Consider the following 18,351-nt stretch of genomic DNA (forward strand, 5'->3'; position numbering starts at 1 on the left):
CCTAAGGTGTTTCCAACACAACTATCACAGTTATCATAGAACTCGTACTTTTTTGAGGCCAATGCTTCTAATCATGGCCGCCCATAGGCATAGGCCCAAAGTGTGACGATCTAGAGCTCAAGTTTGCAGGCGGCCCATTTTTTTTTTCATACAGGGTGTTTGTATAGAAAAACTTGATTTATATGAGGTGTTATATATCAAATCGCACCAGTAGACCCAAACATGAATAAAGTTTTTAGCCCTAATGATATTTTTGCTGAGAATTTCTTATTCCACCCTCATCAATTCTCGTGTGCCCTCCAAAATTTCGAAAACATCTTTGTTTGGACGATATAATCCGAATACCTTTTAGGATTATACAATCCAAAAGTAATGTTATTCATAGCCACAAATTGTTCTATATCATAACTACAATTAAATGAAACGTTAAAAAAAAGTATTAAACACGCCACAAACATTGCTTGTAACGCCACAATCTATATTCCAAACTAATTTAGATTATATAATCTGACTTCATTCCTATAATATTTCATATTATATTTTCTAAAACGTTCACATATTTTGTTTAAACTTGAGAATTGGAGGGTTCAGATTATATAATATGAACCAATGCAGAACACACCAATTGAAAAAAATTATATCATTAAATCAAATTATACAACAACACGCGTTAAACATAACAATTTCAATAACGTAAAGCAACATAATAAAACATACACAAGATTATGGATCATGCAATTATAATTTTTCATTTGGTCTATCCATGCAAGTACTGATTTCTTTGTAGGTTCTGGGCCGAATCAAATTTTCACGAATATCTTGGAAAAATAACCTAAAGCAACAATAAAACATACACAACATTATCAATTATGCAATTATAAATTTTCATTTGGTCTATCCATGCAAGTACTGATTTCTTTGTAGGTTCCAGGCCGAATCAAATTTTCACGAATATCTTGGAAAAATATGGTCAAGGAAACATCTAACTCAATTGGTCCCTTCGAACTATGTTGAACAAATATAAAGAACATGGTTCCCACGTCGTTGTCTTTTCAGAACTTCAGTTTAGTGAACCATACACGCCTGTATGAGTCCATCGATAGATGAAGATACTCAACATTAATGTCCACCCTTCTTGTTTCTATGTGGTTGATAAGACCGTGAATTTTGTCTAGCTGGTATTTCAAGTCAGACAGTGTGACATCAATGTCAGGGCCGGCCCTAGGCATAGGCCGGGAGTGCGACGGCCTAGAGCCCATGCCGGTAGGGGGCCCTAAATTTTTTTTTATCGTTGGGGGTGCATATAGTAGGAATTGGTTTATTGGGGGTTTATATAGTCAATTATACCAACAGGCCCGAAACATTGAATTGAAAAGCTGGGCTGCAGTCTGTTATTGTTTTGGCCTTTTTGATGTAATCTGCTATATATACCCCATATAAAACAAAGCTTTCTATATAAACCCTCCCAAAAAAAATTGGACCCTTTGTTCCTAATAATGTGCCAAATTTTTTTTTTTTTATATTTTTGGAGGCCCTTTGTTCCTAATAATGTGTCTTACATATTAAAAATATTTGTGATATTTATTATCTAGAAAATTGGGAGATTCTTCATAACAAAACAAATTATATTTTAGTTGAAAATGGGCCTACTAGAGAAATTAATCTTAATCTTGCCTTTAAAGGATCAAAAATAAATTAATTATATCAATATAGTAATATAAACTTGGTACTTGTAGCATATAAAAAGAGGAATGATTTACTTGTAGCATACAAATGAGTTCTTGTATCTTAGATTACTCTAAAAAGTCTAACATTGATTTTTTTATCAAGTATTATTGTTGTTATGAGTTTAACATTGGAGAACTTTGTATTCAAATGTCTAAAATTTAATTAATTACGTGTTGATATACTTTTATATTTTTGGTTTTACTATCATTAGATGTCAAAAATTCAGTGTCTACTATTTAGAAGCTAAAATTTCAGTCTACTTCGCAAGAGCTATTATTCTCTAATTCTATTGTATTTTGTATAGTTTTGTTTTCTATAGAGTATTTGATTTATTTGAAGATGTTGCCTAAAAAAAACTTTTATCTTGTAGTGAAAAGCGAAGAAAAAAAAAGAAATGAAGCGCTAGTAAAATCATAACAAGAAACTAAAAAAGTTTATGATGTATTATGTAAGGGCCCATTTTTTCAAACTATGTCTAAGACCCCTAAAACGCTAGGAACGGCCCTGATCAACGTGCACCCTAAACAAATTAGGTTTTCCCCTATTTTAGCATATTGTAGCTAGCTTTATATTTACATATAGTTGACAAGTGTTCGTGGTTTTGATGTGTGGTTTGCAAAGAATCAAACACACCAATTTATAAAAGTTTTTATGCAATGTGGACCACAAAAACTGTTAGTGTAGTGTTGACCATAGAAAAATCATGTACATGACTGGTTTAAATTATAAAATATAAACATTCCAAACCTTCCAAAACACAAGTTCTTACATAGTTTGAGAATGATTCAGATTATATAATCCAAAATATTCTCGAAATGAAATCATATAATATGATCGGAATCAATTCAGAATGTTGATGGTGCCTTGGTCAGTAAGTCTGGCTGGTTCCATGCATGTTGCATGTATTTTTTGATTGGTCAACAATGTTGACCACGTGTTAACACTTCACTTGATTGTCGTTACAGTCTATGTATGAATTGTGCCTATAAATGCTTACATATCTTCACAATTTCTCCTTCCAACTCACATTCTCTAATTTTCTTTCATACAAAGGTTTCATTCATCTTATGTGGATAATATGAATGGTCAAATGGTGTTGTCCCGCTTTGTAAATGCACCCTCCATCTGAATGTGAGGTTGCTCATTAGAGTCTCCTTCTCCACTCTATCATCTTGTACTCCCATCTTATCCCTCACGAGGATGTGCGAGATGGATGACAAGTTTTTCCCTCGTTCATCTTCCATCTTCTTGCACTATATATTTAACATTAGATGTATAATATTTTGTTGTAATAATCGTTATGTTAATGTAAATATATTATGAATTATTTATGAAATAATAAAACATGTTCAATTCTTGTTAGTTTGTATCACGTCTCTTTAAAATTTGTCATTTTAATAATTTACGTCACTTTTTTGAATAAACTGATTAGGGTAATGGTGAGATGTGAGTAGGATGAGAAAATAAATTATCATATTATTATATTATAATTGAAAGATAGAAGCAGTAAGAGGAGGCAGTTTAAGTCTCACCCAACAAGTACAGCTGTGTTCCAGAAATGCCCACGACCGCCAGACCCCATTCCTTATTAATTCACTCATTCTCTCTCTTATGCTGATGATAGTGTGGACTGTGGAGTAGCTTTTACTTTTACTTTTCTATTAAAACCAAATTAATGATTATCTTCATCATTGCACTATTTCCTTATAATATACCGCAAGATGAAACCTAGAGTATTCATAACATATTCAGAATCAGATCATTTGAGATAGCTAGCAAATATAAAGAGATCAATCGACTTGGAAGCTCTGATATTTTGTGGGGAATGCTGCCTGGTCCAAGGAGATCAATATATGATCACTGTCACAATATATATACCATAAATTTTACTTCAAGCATCCATGGAAACTAATCCCTTTTCACAGAAAAAGTTGAATTATTAATATCATTGAGTTTGTTATTGTTTCCTCCTCGGACCAGGCTTCATTCCCCTCAATTACAGCTTCCTTCTAAACAAATTCTTGATCTTCTCTTATTCTCTTATGAGGTAGATCAGGTTTCCCTACGCTCCAGGTCAGTTATCAATCCTTAATCTTTCTCAAAGATCTTTGTTATTTGTGGAGTTTTATTGGGGTGTGTGTGTGTGTGTGATTCACTGGTGGATCCCTTTAATGATGAAGAGATTTGACTTCACATCACATATGTCCTTTGTCTTCTTCTCTTCAACAGATCTAGCTATATTAATAGGGAAAAGGTAACCATCATTAGTTTTTTTTATCAAGTTCTACATCTATTTTTGGGTCTTGTCCATCATAATTTGGTCCAAAATTCATATGATTAATTAATTATGCATGAGTGAGTGGTACTCATGATTCTGTATACTTCTATTTATAGGTCTGTTTGCTTGTATGATCATATGATATCCTTTTTCCTCTAGTTTTCCTAGGTTTTCATATACATATATATATATAACAAACTTCTCACACTTTCATTTCGGGTATGTAAATATGCACCTATGTATATTTGTTATATTTCATTAAATCTCGAAAACATACAAATCAATTATATATATAGATTTTCAAGTTTGTTTCTTCTTGCAAGAATATTTAAGTTCTGATGGCTGCCTGCTATCTGCCCTATTGATCTCAGCTTTATTCATTATAAAATTATTCTTGCTTCACTTTCTTTCTATTTTCTTTTCATTTTTTTCGATCGGTAGTACATAAGTTTTATTTGAGTGGTAGAAAGACATTGATATTGAAGGAGATAGTAGTTGAAGCATATAATTCTGTAGAATAGATTCTATTTTATTTATTGCTATCTTTTCTTTCTTTCTTTTCTTCCTTTATAAAAGAAGATGTCTTTCTGCCTTCTTTTTCAAATATCTTTCTTTTCAAGCTCTCTTTTAAGTTCTTCTTTATGAATCTGCTAAATAAATATATTATTCCCTTGCTTCATGACAAATTAATTCTAATTACGTTTCAATAATGTTTATTATTCATATCAAGTTACAGTACACTTAACTACATTCTTAAGTTACACAGTTAATTACCAGATTAATTCTTACTTAAGTTACACCGAGGCTAAAGTCTTGGAGTTGGTTTCTGGGTTGGTAAAGTCGGGTCTGCTTTCATGGTAGTGTTTTTAATAATAATTGTTGATGACTGTGCTGCTCAATCAATGTAATATGGAGTATAGTTTAACATTTTATTTGATTCATGTGCCTTGTTCTGCTATTTGATATATTTTAGGATCATCTTTCATACGTTGTCCATACATCAAATCCAAAGATCTTTTATGTCAAGAATGTAATTGAGATATAACATCGCATATTTGATCCCTATAATTCTTGGACCAAATTTTATTTAGGCAAAATTACACAAGTAGTCCCTTAACTTAATTTTAGGTAACACTTTCGTCCTTTATATTTTTTTTTTTGTAACGATTTAGTCCTTTATGTTATAAAATAACAACATAGTTATCATTTTTTATGAAAAAATAATCAAAAACTCCAAAAAAAATTCATCAAACTCATAGACAAACGCAAATCTTCGTCATAAAAGACTAGAAAATCAAATTTCATTGAAAAAATATCATAAAAAATGATAAAATATTGTCATTTTATAACAAAAAGGACTAAATCGTTACAAAAAAAAAGATAAAGAACGAAAGTGTTACCTAAAATTAAGTTAAGGGACTAATTGTGTAATTTTGCCTTTTATTTATCTCTTGACGCAACTCTCCATATTTTCCCTTGAGAACAAGAGTTTAGATAAAAAAGGGAGAAACTATTGATACGTAGACCAATAAATAAATAATTGGATATTGAAAACTATATGGATTAAAATAAATGTTATTCATAGATCTAAACGTGAACTCGCCTAGCGGAAGATACTAATAATGTACAATGAGATTAACCATCATTGGAGAAAATACATGAAAAAATTAAATAAAAATCTTTCCAGTTCACACATGCCATGAATTAATAGATTTAAATAACATTAATTTGTTCTATCAACCAGTTAATTGAGACATGAGTGATGCTAAATGACATGAGTGATGTTAGTAAAATTAATAATTAATTTATGTTTCTCTATCAACCAATTAATTTATGTTTGAAAAATTATTATTATCTTTTTTTTTTCATTTATAATTTTTTTTCGTGAAATAACTCAATTTATCACTCATAAAGGAAATTAGGAGGACGGAATTAATATTTATCATAAATAAATTTTTCTGCTTATCTAGAAAATAAAGTTAATTTATCAGTAATATAATTTATTGGTTTTTTTGTAAATGGTAAATAATATTAGATAGGTTTACTTTCACTTCTAGATGATCCAAAATTGATTTTAGAGGTGTAGAATTGATTTAAACATGTTTGGTTACTCTCGGATATAATTGATTTTCTCTCTATAATTGGTTTCAGAGTTGATTTTAACATTTAAATTTATTATCCAACTCACTTTTACATGAACATTCAAACATAAATAAATTTACGGCCATTTTTATCCATAGTCAATTTTTCAATTCTTGTCTAACACAAAACCAGACACACATGATCCCACAATATAATGAAATGAAAGAGATAGCTTCTTGAGTTCTGGCAATCCCTTTGCACCGTTCTTTCTCCCTTTCATTGCTTAATTTATGTATCCTCAATTTCCTCAAAATTAGATCATGCTGCTTTGCTATGCTATACTCTATCCAAGCCTCAACAAAGGGACTGTCAGTTTGCTTGGTTATAAAGACAAAGCTTAATGGCACATATGTATAAAAAAAGACGTCTGTCCCTAAAGTACTGATGAGGTCTCAGCCAGACCCTCTTTTATTTTTCTTGTGTGCGAGATAAAGATGTCTTTCTCTGATCTTTTACATTCCAGCTATACTGATAGAATATGATAGAATATTATTCTATCATATACAATTAAAAGCATATTAATCCGGTTGCCTCTCTGAAATCAAATTGGCTATTTCATTTCAATCATTTGGTTTTTTATTTGAGAAAATAGATGATGTACTGACAATATAAACTAATTTTATGCGGGCATCTTATGAACATATTGTATTTAAGATGTTTGTGGTGCATCTTAGATCAATTATGAGATAAAAAGTTACCCGAATCAAAATAAAAATCACATGTAGATCAGTTTAGATGACTATTTTAATAAAATTTGTTATGATCTAAATGTATACGGTTTAATTTGGAAGAAAACGGTTCCGTTTAGGGTCCGTTTGATGGTCAGGATAGGGAGACAAGATATGATACATTAATCATATTCTGCTTAAATCTCATGTTTGATGCACCAAAGGGATAGGATAAAATAAGCCATTTTCCTATCCTATCCTGATTTTCCTTTGCAATTTCTATCCTGAGTATAGGCTGGGTTAGAAATTATCCTGATAAGATTAGAAAATCATTCCTTATGTATTTTCTATTTTAATTAATAACATGCCATTTTTATAATATTTAATTAATTATGAGGGCAATTTTTTCATTTAATTATAATGATATCATGTTTGTTATCATGTGGGCATCAAACACATGATAAAATTAATGTTTATCATGTCCTTATCATATCCTATCTATATCCAGCTTTATATCATATCATGTCTCTATCCTATCCTGACCATCAAACGAACCCTTAATGTTATTTATTCAAAAAAAAAAACAATTTTGTTTAAAGTTTCTCTTTTTGCTTGGCACTAACTGCGTAATCGGATCACTGCAAAGTACAAGATAGCTAGGCCAGGAATTATTTCAATTGATGCTACTTCGTTCATGAGCGGATGCGGGATGTCGGAAAGTATTTATCATATGTATATGGGCTGCGGCGTTTTTTAGATTATTTAGACTCGATATCTCACTTGTTTGATAAGTTTGATAAAGTTTATCATATATCAATATGGGCTGCGGCGTTTTTTAGAGTATTTAGACTCGATATCTCACTTGTTTGATAAGTTTGATAAAGTTTATCATATATCAATATAGTGGTTGAAAATAGGGGTGTTCGCGGTGCGGTTTGGTTCGGTTTTAAGCAAAAAAGTCATCCAAACCGCGAAATAAAAAAGCATGCGGTTTGGTTTGGTTCGGTTGATTTTTAAAAAGCCATCCAAACCAAACCAAACCAAACCAATGCGGTTTGGATTGGTTCGGTTTGTGCGGTTTATCGCGAGATAAAAAAATATTACATTAACTCTAATATTGCCAACTTGTTACAAAATAAACATAGGACATTTTATTTTGATGTTTATATGATAAAATATTAGGTAAAACTTATATCAAAATAGGTAAAATTAAGAAGAAACATAAACATGAAACAAATTATTGGGAAGTAAAGAAAACAAATTCATCACTGGAAATGAATTGAAAGAGATGGAAATGAATTATAATTGAACCTGATGGTGCAACGATGGAAAAATCGAATCAAAAGAGATCATTCTTGAGCTATGTAATTGGGCCAGTACATATTTAAGTAATATTCATTATTCTTGCGGTTTGGTTTGGTTTGGTTCGGTTGCTGAGATGCAAACCGCAAACCGAACCGAACCGCGCGGTTCAGTGCAAAAGTCATCCGAATTCATCCGAACCAAGTGCGGTTTTTTGCGGTTTCGGTTTGGATTGGTTTGGTTTGCGGTTTTTCTAATGGGTTGGTTCGGTTTTGAACACCCCTAGTTGAAAAATAAAATTTTAAACTTAACTTTTGCTTTTTATCTTGTTGGGTCATTAAGGGAGTTCGGGGGACCCTCCACATCGAGGTTAGAACAATCACACTAGTGAGAGAGACACCACACTCTTACCAAAAACCTAATGAGTTTATGAGTCCTCTTACTTATAAGGTGTTCAACCTTTACTTTTCTATCTGATGTGAGACATATAACTCACACTTCCACACAACATATCTTTATTGGCTTAATCATATTATATTTTTGGATTTTATCTCTTAGCTTATAATAATCTATATCGTTTTTTCAGTTAATTAATTGTTTGTACTTTTGATTTCTATCATTACACTCTTATGTGTTGGGTATAACTCTTTGTTTAAAAAAGTTGCAATATATAATATTAATACAATAATAAAAAAGTATTAAATTTTACTTTTGCGATTTAGCTCGATTTGGTTTAATTTTGAAAAGGTGATCAAAATTTGAACAAGATCCAGCACTTCAAAAAATATTCGATTTTTTGTTATTTTTTGGTTTTTCTAGATCGATTGTGGTTTCGTTTTAGCTTGGTGCGATCGATCAACATTTCTAATTGTATCTTTATATAATACAAAAGCATACATCTAAAAGCAATAGTACACGTGGCGTCTTCACATTCTTCTTCTCATTTAATACTTTTCTATCAACCAATAAAAATGGATCTTGAATCATTTATTTTATATTAGCCAATCAAAATGGATTATGATGCATTTATTTTTCATGAGCCAATTAAAATTGATCATGTCGTGATTTTCTTTCCTATATATAGATAATTTGTTTTTCATTATTTTCATCAACATCTTCCTCCAAGAAAAAATCATTGCTTTCAACCCATTAATTCTCTTTTCCTTTATTTGTTTATTTCTAATTTTTTATTTTTTTATTGTTTGTTTAACATTTCTTATTCTTATGTTACTTTTTATTGTGATTTCTTTTGTTTCTATTTTCTTAATCATATTCTCTTTCAAAATTTTCTTTTGGTGTTTATATGTTCTTTGTTTTTGATCGAATCTTTACTTTGGACATGGAAGCCTTTTCCTTTTTAAAAAATTATATTGCATGGGTTTGTAATTAATGGTGGTTTTTTTGGTTAATTTATGCTACTAACAAAGTTCAATTTTGCACCAAAAAAAATTATTAGGTAGTTGAGCTGGGCTACATAAGAAAACAAAATTTCAACTCAATTTTATTATGTGATTTTAACTCAATTTTACTACTCAATTTCAACTTAGTAATTTTGTTTTTTTTTTATGATTTTTTTTTAAAATTTGGGCTACGTAACAAAACAAAATTTCAACTCAATTTTTTATGATTTTTTTATTTTTTTTTATGATTTCATCTCTATTTTACTATATTTTTTAAAATTATTGTTTTAATTTTCGAAAAAAATCATGCATTCTCAGAAAAATTAATTTTTCACTTCAAGCAACCAAAATTGTTTTTCAACTATAATCAATCATGTTTTTTTTTTTTATATATAACTATAATCAATCATGTTATTTGCATAATGTTTCATTAGACAGTCATTAAATGTTGTAACCAAAAAAAAAAAAAAAGACAGTCATTAAATGAATAATGAATAACCATAAAGTGAATATTAAACGACAATAAGTGTGGAGGAATGCTAAGGACACTTGCTCACACACTCTCCTTTAAACACTCTCTTAATGTATGGTGCCACCTCACCTTCATTTTCTATTGCTAACCTGGTAACCGGTTCAACAGGTTGGGTTTCTTTTCAACAACTTTTTTTTTAGTACTTTTTTTATTATGTCCACCGTCGCTTGAAAACAAACGGAGAACACCTAGCCAACTGGAAGTATGGAACATCCTTTGTGGTCCTAGATCTACTTTAATGGTCTTTGCCGGTTAGATTCATTGAGTGAGGCACGACGGCGGAGCCCTATTGACCACAACCGCAGGTTGTTGCTTGTTAGGCTGTTAATTAAAATGTAAATACTCTGTTTTTTGCAACAAAAAAAAATTAAGTATGAATGGAAGAAGAAGAATGATGGTTGTCGGAACAGGCTTCATAATGCTTCTTAGTGACTGATACAATGAATAAATCATCTAATCAATGACTTTCTTTTATCGATTTGTTGTGGAAAGAAATCAAGAACAATACTTGTGAATTTTTGTTTTGTTTGTGTTTCTTTAAATGTTGGTGTGTAATTTTTTATACCAAAAAGAATATTAACCAAGAAGAGAACTTGCACTACACATGAAGAGAATTTGCAGCACACAGGGTGGTGAAAGTGACGGTGGTGAACAGTTTTCATAGATGACTTTTGAGTTACCAATAATAATAATTAAAAAAAAAGTATTAAAATTTTCTCCAGTATCAAGTATCAGAAACCGGTTTACAAGTAAATTGTTTAAAAAGTGGACACGCGGCACCAATTATGGAGAGAGTGTTTATGGGAGAGTGTATGAGTGACTGACCATAGCATTCCTCATAAGTGTGTACTGTAAAAACAAAGGAAAAAGAAACACAATGAGAATTGAATTTAGTGATGTAATTGGAAATGGTTTTTGTAACGCAATCAAATTAATTTATCATTTAAATGAGAAAAAAATATATGCAATCAAATTAGACAATTTTCTTTCATACGTAAATGATGATTATTAATCCAATGTTTATTTAACATGTGTCGTTTTTATATTATTGGGCCAATCAGATAGCATCATTTTGTTGTTTTACATCATAATTTAATTTTTTTTATTCCTTCAAATAATGCTTTAATTTTGCTATTAGCCTATATAAACTCCATGTTTATTCAACCATTTCATCTGTCTGTTTCTCTTTTATAGAGTGTTATCAATATTAAAAAAATATATAATGGCAACATTATTTGATAACATATCTGAGATCAATCCAATGAATAAATCATGGAGCATAGTTATTTGAATTGTCCGTATTTGGTTTGTTCTTGATGTCAATCGATGTACACCCCTTTTCGCCTGACATGGTTTTGGTGGATGCATTGGTGATGTCAATTATAATTTAATGTTTATTGGTTTGCGTGACTTTGTTGTTTTTTGTCACTCTCCTCTTTGTGTGACATTTGAATAATTCTACTTTGATGTTTACTTTCAATTTTGTTATGAATCTATATTTTATTTTATTTTTGGTACATGAATCTATAATTTAAATCATGTGTTATAAGAATGGTTTGTTTATATTTTCGATTATCTTTAAATTGACATTAAACTATTGTAAAAAAAACATGTTAATAAGTTTTTAAAAAATAAAAATTGATATGTATTGAGGAGTGATATATTAACTACAAGTGTAAGTTTAAAGAGTTAAACCACGTATCCACTGTTCATTTTATCTTAACTTAACTTATATATTTATGATTTTATTTTTATTGTTAATCATGTGTTTTCATGTTTTTAACCATTCTCACTGTATTTAAAGTTTCATTTTTCCGTTCAATCGATTTGCATTTCATAAACGCAAATATAATTATTATTATTAATTTATTGAGTGATCAAAAATAATTATAAGTAAATTGTGAATCAGTTATTGAGTAATTAAGTGAATGAGTTATTGGCTGATCAAAATATTTACTCCACACCTAAACACTAAGAATAGGTTTAATGATGAAAATCTGTCATTTTATTTCTCTGATCTTGCAACCTCATATGTGCGTCAATTACTTAATTTAATCAATTCATATCGTGTTTTTGCTAATCAGTCCACTATTCTTTTTTTTTTGGTCTAGGTCCACTATTCTAATATTCATTTTTCATAACATGACGCATATAACAAATGAATTGTTTTGAAGAGTTTGAGTTTTTTTGGTAGTGTAGAAGAGTTTGAGTTTGATTTCCATTGTATGATTCCACTAAAGATTAACAGTGAAGAAATTTAAAATAATAGAGGTTGAATAAAAAAAAAGTATCAAAGCGAATGACATACAAAAACTAGAAGTTAAGAAAAAAATAATAAACAATTGACATCTAAAACAAACAAAATAATTCATCATAATATTGAGACTTCCGTGGAGGCCTAGACTGGGTTGGATAATCAATCACATTAGGTTAAGAACAAGAATAAAAGTGACTTTCACCAAAAACCTTAAGACATTAGGTATATGAGTCTTATCACTTATATGTTTCTTACCATGTACTATTGCATCCAATGCGGGATTGTAATTTACATATGACATATTAACATCTCTTTCTTAGGTTTGAGACTCTCCGCATCTATGATTTGGTAACATAGTCAAATATGGTTAGAAGATGGCACAACATGATAAAAAAAGCTCGATTGTGGGTGATTTCATGGAAGGTCTTTTTGTTCATTTTTTGTTGTTGTCAGAAGTGAGTAAACAAGTTAAAAAATAAAGATATAAAATGAGTTTGACAATGAGATAATTGATAAGGAAAAAAATAAGGAGTTTGTGCTTTATCCATGAGAGTATAGGGAATAATGGAGTGTGTTGCTGATAATTTCATTGGTTTGTTGAAGGAGTTACAAGTTTTTGCGTAATTATTTTACCAAAAATTTAGACTAAATAAAAAAAACACCCCATATAAAATTTATAATAAGTGAATGACTTACAAAAACTAAAATTTAAAATAAAAAATTAAACCAAATGATATACAAAACAATTCATCATAATAGTGAGACTTTCAGGAAGGCTAAACTGGGTTGGATAATCACATTAGACTAAGTGCAAACAAAAAAAGTGAGATTGACACCACATCTTCATCCAAAATCTTAAAACATTAAGTATATGAGTCTTTTCACTTATATGTTGCTCACCGTGTACTATTGCATCCAATGCGGAATTTTAACTTACATATAATATATTAACATCCCCCTTAAGTGAGAGACTATCCACATCTATGACCTGATAACGTAGCCAAATAAGGCTAGACAATGACACAATATGGTAAAAAAGGTGGGTTGTGGATGATTTAATGGAGGATCTTTTGTTCCTTTATTTCATGAGAATAGATCAAATACATTAAAGAAGAATAAGAAGATAGAAAAGTAATTTGACAACTATTGAAATGATATGAAGAAAAATAAGGAGTGTGTGCTTTACTCATGTGAGTATTGAAAATAATAGAGTGAGTTGTCGGAAATTTTACGGGTTTGTTGAAGGAGTTATGGACTTTTGGGTAATTATTTTACCAAAAAATTAGACTAATAAAAAAATCACATCATATAAATTTTATAATAAGCATGTATACTGCCGCGTCAGCATAAAACAACTGCATTTTTTCATCTTGAAATTCCAAAAATACCAAAAGCGAAGGAATTTAAACTAATAAAGGTTGAATAAAAAAATATCATCAAAGAAAATGACATTCTATAACTAAAATATAAGATAAAAAGTTAAATAAATCACATCTAGAAACTAACGAAACATATTATCATAATTTTTGGACTTCCTAGGGATCTTACACTGAGTTTGATCATCACATTTGACTAAGAGAAACCAGAAAAGTGAAATTGATAACAAAATCTTCAACAAAAAATTTAAGGTATTAGGTCTATGGGTCATCTCAATTACAGTTGACTAAAAATCTATCATTTCGTCCAATATAGAACTTTAACTCACACTTAACATAATATATAATATCTTTTAATCAAGTGTTCGATTCTCCACGTCTATAATTATGTGACATAGTCAGATAAGGTCAAATGGAGGAACAATATGTTCAAAAAGGTTGGTTGGTGATGGTCTTACGAACGGAGGTTTATGTTTCTTGCTTTCACGATAAGATAGAAAGAAAATTAGAAGAAAAAAAAATGAATATGAAAAGGGAATTTGAACATGAGAAAAGACAAGAAGAAACAATAAATATTGTGTGTTTTTTCCGTCAGAGTAAAGAGAATAATGAGAGTTGTTGGTATTTTTATGGGTTGTTGAAGGAGTTGGAGATTTTTAGGTAATTATTTTATCAAAAAATTAGACTAAATTAAAAAACGACACATAATTTTAAATGTCTAATAAACATGTATTTTGTCAACTCAACATAACAAATTTGCAATTTTTCATTGTCACTTGCCATATAAGGTAAAAAGGGAAGGAATTTGAAATAACATAGGTAGAATGAAAAAATTTGGATGAAAGAGAATGACGTCTAAAAACTAAATTTTAAGATAAAAAAATAAACAAATGACATAAAAAATAAAATAAAAATCGTCATAATATTGTTACTACCATGAGATTCTACATATAAGTTGATCATCATGTTAGACTAAGAGAATCCACATAAGTAAGATTGACACCACATTTTCAGCATAAACCTTAAGACTTTATGTATATAGGTCATATCATTTATACATTGTTCAATATTTGCTTTTGCATCCAATGTGAAACTTTAAGTCACACTTAACACATTAACATCTCCCCCTTAAAGTATCAGACTCTCCGCACCCGTGACTTATAATCAAGAAGCAACACTCTATCTTCCTTAACAAAGTCGAACCAAACTAGGCTACTACCGTTGGGCTTTCTAGGGGAGCCAACATTGGCGTGATCAGCCCATTGGATAGAGAACAGTCATTTTGGAAAATTGCTCTTCTCCCAACAAAACACGCTCACTCCCATACAAACTGAACAAAATACCCCACCTAATGTGGGTTAACTCACGCTCGGTAAACTGAAATATAACCTACATGAGTTAACTCAGGATGAGGTTATAACCTACATGAGTTAACTCACGCTAACTTAAGTCATGTGCCGAGCGTAACTTAAGTCACGCTGGGTTTTACACTTGCATGAGTTAATTCATGTGGGGGGTATTTTGGTCAGTTTGTATAGGAGTGAGCGTTTTTGTTGGGAGAAAAGCAATTTTCAGTCATTTGAGTGAGGATGATAACCCATTTTCACCCAATATTTTAAGGCATTATTGTACGTGAGTCTTCTCACTTATATATTGCTCAATCTTCACTAATCTATATTATGTTGGACTATAACTGACACTTGATACATCACAACATTTTATCCCTTAAGTATGACTAAATTGTAGCCCGTGCTTGGCACGGGTGTCCATACTAGTTTTGTCAAATCACAAAGATATTTTAAAATTAGCTGTAAACATGATATATTGATGATTTTTATTGGATGAATGTTTACGCATACCCATTAAACTTATTTTATGTCAAAATTATTGGACCACTAAATTTTAATTACGGTTGACTAAAGTGCCAAAAATGTGAAAACTTTTATTCCCAGTGGGATGCAGGTGTGAACAGACGCACAAGAGGAATATAAGGTGTCTAGATAATACAATCGGTGTAACAGAAAGTGATCCCTGAAAATTTATAGTTATGGTATGCATTTGTTGGCAGAATCATATATTATACCCGATTTCACTTTTCCTTGCCTTTTCCCACTAAAATTTACAAATTTTGTTAAAAATCCAATTGCTATGCTACCAAAGAAATATTCCAATTTCTATAGAATGAGTTAGTTTTTTTTTTTTTTTTGAGTAAATAGTTATAGTATGAGTTAGTTATCACCACAAAAAAATAATAGTATTAGTTAGTTAACTTCGTTGGGTGTATAGGAGGATCAGGTACGGGGTGATTAAAATAAGGTTGCCGACCGACAGTACGTTTTTGTTTTGTTTTTTTTTAACAATTCGTTTCTGTTAACAAATTAAATTGCAAGATTGGCATCAGAGACCAAGTGAAAAAGATACGTTTCACTTTACAACAATAAATTCTACATTCATAACACTCACAGATTTATGTGAGTCCGACAATTTTAGGTTGATTTATTTTTCTACATTCATAACACTCACACAGATTTATGTGAGTCCGACAATTTTAGGTTGATTTATTATGGCAAATGCTAACTTGTGCCCTCAAGGGCACATGTTAAGGAACTCATAATAGAAATATACATATCAAAAGTCGTGCAGTCAATTTTTTAAAAGTTAAATTATCATGTTTTCCAATGCAAAATTGCTTATTTTGGGTTCCTTAACATGTGCCCTCAGGGCATAAGTTAACATGACCCTTATTTTAAAGGTTTAAATGTGTAATTGGTCCCTGCACTTTCAATAGATTTTGACATTGGTCCCTGCACTTTTTTTTGTTTGGCATTGGTCCCTGCACTTTGTAAAAATATTGGCATTGGTCCTTGTACTTTTTTTTGTTTGGCATTGATCCCTGCACTTTGTAAAAATATTGGTATTGGTCACTGCACTTTGGAAAAAATATTGGTATTGGTCCCAATCATTTCATGCCACGTGGCACCAATACCAATATTTTTTCAAAGTGCAGGGACCAATACCAATATTTTTACAAAGTGCAGGGACCAATGCCAAACAAAAAAAAGTGCAGGGACCAATGTCAAAATCTGTTAAAAGTGCAGGGACCAATTACACATTTAAACCTATTTTAAACGTATATATAGAACCCACATGTTTGTTTCACCAAATATAGAAGAATAGTGTTAGAGGTCTCCGTGAACATAACTCGGTTGGCAGCGACATGCATTGTTATATGCAGTGGTCGGGGTTCGAACCCCAGACACCCCACTTATTCACCTTGCAAAAGGTGAATTCTAGCCATTAGACTACTTGACAAAAAAAATGGTGTTAGAGTGTGTATTGGAACGGACCAAAATAGTGATCTGATTACCATTTGTGTCATCTGATAGTAAAGTTCAATAAGAGTATGATGTGAAGATTCAATAATCGAGTTAAGTCTAAGTCCACGTCTTAGATGGTTGTTGATTTGATCTCATATTTGTTCTTTTCTAAAAAACAATATTCAAGAGCCTTTTAAAAACAAACACAAAGAAAAATGTTCAGGGGTTATCTCCCAAACGGTTTGCGCACTCCTCATCTTATTATACGGTGCAGCACATGATCCGACCTCCTGCACCATCTCAATAGACATTGATACGGCCGCAAGTGCATGAGTATATCGTCATAATAAAAAGTGTCAATCCTAATGAATTTGTGATTATCGATGTACCTTTTCTTCTAAGTGTTTAACTAGATTTTGTTTTGACTTTTTTTTAGAGTTCATGTTTGATTTTTTTTTCAAAAATATGCAAATTAATAAAGTGTCTTTGATTCATTGGAGTTTATCACTACAATGGAATATTTTCTAATGTTATGAGAAATCATTGCCTAAAAATGAGGTAACTCAAAATACTTTTTGTCCTCTTTCAAGAAACAAGGTGTGTGTCTTACCAACATAGCTCCATATTCTCATGGTTTTAATGTTGATAAGACTCATTGAGCCAAATTATTCGTCTCATCCAAAAAAACATTTAGGCTACTCTCATTTTTCAACCCCTTTCTCTAGCCTATATTTCTAGCAACTGTATTGTCTTTCAACAAGAATGATGCCTTGTTTTTCTTAAAAACATTAAGGATGGATCAGAGTTTTCAGTTCTCGGCAAAAGAAAAGAAAAAGGATCATGAAAAGTTCTCCATAGAACTATTTTCCGTAATCCAAAGACAAGAGAAAACTAATCGCTCATCATAGTAATGACCTTCTTAATAAAAATAAAGGACACGAAAATGAAACAACGAAATTTTTATTAAAATTAAGAAGAACTAAGTACAAGAGTGTTGTATGATTTTATAGTGAAAAGTGGTTCAAAATTAAAGCAAACTAAACCTATTTACATGATAGACCTATTTATATTATAGACGCTAATTGTCATTAGGATACCCACTGTTGTGAACGAAGTGAACACTCACGAATTTTTTTCACCACCAAAAAAAATATATTCTAGGTGTTAATTAATGAACTCGTGAAATACTTGGTGATTACAAAGCCTTTCGAATGACTTTTACACATGATCATCAATTGCTCAAAGAAACACAACAAAATTGAAGTTCTTAGGTTGTTACGGTTGTAAACTGGCGTTACGAACAATCGTAACATACTCTGCTTTTCTGGGTTTGGGGGCCAAGCTGAGCAGG

This window comes from Medicago sativa, chromosome 3 (assembly GCF_051527215.1).
Source record: "Medicago sativa cultivar Bolivia chromosome 3, Bolivia_mono, whole genome shotgun sequence".
Classification (NCBI taxonomy): domain Eukaryota; kingdom Viridiplantae; phylum Streptophyta; class Magnoliopsida; order Fabales; family Fabaceae; genus Medicago; species Medicago sativa.